General features: G+C 36.2%; 1 pseudogene; it reads right to left on the bottom strand.

Moving 5' to 3' along the window:
- Window positions 1-365: 365 nt before the first annotated feature.
- LOC129457439 (uncharacterized) lies at window positions 366-2,727 on the bottom strand (annotated as a pseudogene).
- Window positions 2,728-4,071: the final 1,344 nt, after the last annotated feature.

Here is a 4,071-nt window from a genome sequence, read left to right as displayed (position 1 = left end):
AGGTGGTTCAGATCCTTAGTAATACTCCCCTCAGGAGAGGTATTATTTAGTATATAAGTACAGCATTCTGCTTCAAACTTGATACATATTTATTATTCTTTGGCAAGTAACATATCTAAGGCAATCCTTTGGGTTTGGGTTTAGATTGATAAGACAACGACCTCTTAAATGCATGATTATTTCTTGAGTTAACTCTGTATGACAATTTAATTTGTTTTAAATTTAGTGAATTTGCTACACCTTATAGTGAATAGAATAATTAACATAATTGATGCACAAACACCATGTTTTTGATAGAATGGCATACAAATGTAAATTTGCACATTGCAACCACCAAATATCTGCACAAGCAGTAGTGTGTTCAGTTAAAAGCAAATTCTCCATAATTATCAGAAGATAAAGTCTAATAACAGAAATCGTTAGTAAAACTTTCCATTTCATTTTTATCATTACTTCTTGTGTCTATATGTATAACTGCATCTTTAAGGACACAAGTAGCCATTCCCATAGTCCAAGATGGTACATCTTTTAAAGCTACTACTGGTAATTTATTATGTAAGTGATAGCATTCAGTTTTATCAAATTATTTTTAGTGAAGAGGTTAAGTATACAGGTCAGGTCTTTTTCATTAGAATATGGTATTGATGTAGTATTTGAGCAGTATACTGTACCCATTTTAGCCAAGTATTTTCATTCATTACATATTTCAGTTTTGTTTGTTTCAATTTGTTTCAATTTTATTTCTCTGGTTAAATCATTTTCTGGAACAGGTTTATTAGGTTCAAAATTGTTGTTTAGATGTAGCCTTCAAAATTTAACTTTATTTTTCTATTGCAGGTACAGTATCAAATCTGGAACACTGGAATCCCATGGATTATTCCAGAGTCATAAAATGTAGGATTTTTGATAGATAATATTAAAGGATTGCATCGTTGAGTAATTGATTTGCGCCCTCTACAATGTTTTAGGTTCGTTTGATAAGAAGCATAATTTTCCTATTTTTTTTTAAAGTAATTCTCTGTTGTAAGTCAGTTTCAAAATTATCTTTCTCTTTATTATATTGTCCATTGGTGCTGGTTATAACTCTGGCGATCTCTATAACTTTATCATCGTAAACATTATTTTTGTCAGACATGTGTCCTTACAGACAACTTGTACATTTATTGCATGATCTATAGCGGGTACATCTCGCACACAGTCTAGCACTTCACATACTGTAGATTGAATAGTATGTTGCAAGTTTGTCCCTTATAACAATATTTTACAAGTTTTGGTGTCCTTCTCTTTACTCTTTTCAGTGCCCATTGTCTCTTACCTGTATTATTGGTTGTCAGCTTGGTTTAATCGAGGCTTGCCATTTTGATTGTTGGCTGTCCGAGGCCATTCTCAACACTTCAATGAATAAGGGGAACGTACAACACTAGAACAACAGAAATTAGCATAATTAGCATAATCAAGAATACACATGGAAAATTTTCAAAACATTTTTCAAAAAATATGGCCTATACTCTCCTTTTCCTTCGTCTTCTTCTCTTTTCCTTCGTCTTCTTCTCCCCCTTTTCTCCTCCTTCTCTGGAGCCCTAGTGGTAGCAGGTGGTCGGGGTTGCTCCTCAGAGTCACCGTGTCCAGTGATGTCCGGATTTGGTCGACTTTCTTCATCCTTCACAAGTGTTCTCTTGACAGTGGCATTTATTCGTTCACAACTCCTTGACTTATGCCTTGTGGAATTCCAAATTGTGGAAAAACATCAGCAGTTAGGTGTTTGACTGCTTTCTTCTTTAAGTTCAGTTTGGTATTTCTGCAATTGCAACTTCACAGTAGTTAGTCCCCACTTTTTCTGTTCTTCAGTCTCCTTCTTTGTGTGTTGGTAGTAATGTTTGTTTAGGCTCCTCACTGAAGCAAGGGAGGGGCAGCTCAATCTCCAGGCAGCCAGTGCTGGCTTTCACATATCTCTGAGCCTCCTCAGACACTTGTTGCACAGTGCTGTGCACAGTCACATTGAACTGGTCGATGACGTAAATAAACATATCTACAACAGACTCAAAGACAGGGTTCAGCTGTTCCATATCCAGGGTGGACACTCGGTCTGCAATGTCCTTCACAGCAGTCACAACTCATCTGTATGCTGTGTTCACATTGGCCAAAAGACCATCCAGATAGTCAGAGTTGATGGAAACGACAAACTCTTGAGTTTTGTTTACAACCGCTTTCAGGGTCTCGCTGATCTTGACCAGCGTAGTATCCAGGCTCTCCATGTTGTTCACGAAGTCCACATTTGGTCAGAGATGCCTTTGCCAGTTATTTCGACATTGTCGATGATTTGACCAAAGGTCATCACATCTCCGATTGGCATGCGCAGCTCCACGGTGCTAAAAGTGTCCACAAAAGCATTGTAGTAGTACTCCATGTTGTCATAGACAACTTGGATGGTGGTGCGAAGAACAGTAGCAATGCTGGTGGTCATATCCTTCAGAACAACAGGCAGGGTGGTCATCTCCTCAGAGCCAGGAAGACGGAACTGGGTCTCCCTGAGCACTTTGATGGCAGCATCCAGGAAAGCTTGGACATTTTCTGGAACTCAACAATGAAGTTGCGGAAAAAGATTAAGAGCTGGCTGAGCTGGACGTCGTAGTTAATGTCAGTGTTGTAGGCCTCATTGATTCTGGCCACAATAGTGTCTCTCCACTCCAGCACATTGCTTATCAGTAGGTTGTTATCAGTGAAGCTTTACAGAGAGGACAGGACAGCGGGGTACTTGTACTCAAACAGCATAGCTTTGGGGCCTCCATGTTGTAGGCCACCTGAAGAGTCATCCTATCACTGTCTTTGGGAGTGGAACACAGTACCAGGATGTCAACATCAGCATCTGTGTTGTCTTCATTCCAGCTTTGTGACCTTTGCTTTTCTTTGATGTTTTACTGCTAGTTATTTCTTCAAGAGTTGGATATATTCCCACAGCAGGTTCTCTCAGAAGTTCTTCCTTTAAGATTACCCCTTCTCCTTGTAGTAGTAATCACTTCTTGATTATGTCTTGAATGATGGACTGGTTTTCTCGAGCCTTCTTTGGATTCTGTTTCTTCGTGAAGTGCCTTATTTTTCCAGAACTCTATTAATTGGTTTAACGTGATTTAATTGGGACATTGTGATATTTTAGTATTTTGTTAAATTACCTTCTCAGCTGCTGTATAACAATTTGGATATTGCTTTGATTGAATTCAAGACGTAGAGTCTATGATTTTTATAGAATAAGTCACTATTTAATAAACGGTTTACTTAGATAGCGTGCGAAATCTATCTAGGAGCCAGCATTGCCTTATTATAGTTCTTAATTGAGATTATTTATTTTATTTATTTAATTTTTTATTATTATTATTATTTTTTTAACAATCTTAATATTTTCTTAATTTTATTTATGCATTATTATTTATTTTATAAATTTAACAAGCTTAATATTTTCTTGATAACAGTTTTATTTCACATTTATTAAGCATTTATCTATATCTTCTAATAACATCTAATGATATCAACTGTTTTCTAAATTCTTATTTATTTAGTCAATTTATTTATATGAATAACACTTTATAAGAACTATACCCCATCTGGCCACAACAAGATACAGTCACTAATAAATGCCATCCAATTTTATCCTAATTTAATCATTTCAACTGTCTTCTCTATTTTGTGTTTCAACATCCCAACTCGAGGTAGAGGCTGAAACAGGAGGATTTAAGGTCATGACCTTAGCGTTCCCTGTCAAACGCAAACACAACAATATAGCCATGACCAATATGGATCCTAAAGTTTAAAAGATAGCAATAAATGCAGCCAAAGTGTAAATAACACTTCCTTTCTTCTTTTAGATCTTTTAATATTTTAGTGATATTTGCTAAATTTGACGGACACTGTTTTAATTTTACAGTGGCAAGATAATTCATGTCCATTCTGGGTGTAACTCATTTGGACAGGTTCGTTTCCTTGAGATCTTATCATGTTGATAAAAATTGCTGCTAGCGTTACATATAGTTTTTTGGGTACCACATTTTTATGTAAACTTGATTAAAAGTTTTGTTT

Source organism: Periophthalmus magnuspinnatus, chromosome 3 (assembly GCF_009829125.3).
Source record: "Periophthalmus magnuspinnatus isolate fPerMag1 chromosome 3, fPerMag1.2.pri, whole genome shotgun sequence".
NCBI classification, from domain to species: Eukaryota; Metazoa; Chordata; class Actinopteri; order Gobiiformes; family Gobiidae; genus Periophthalmus; species Periophthalmus magnuspinnatus.
The sequence above is the reverse complement of the archived record's forward strand: the minus strand, read 5'-3'. Positions and strand labels throughout refer to the sequence as shown.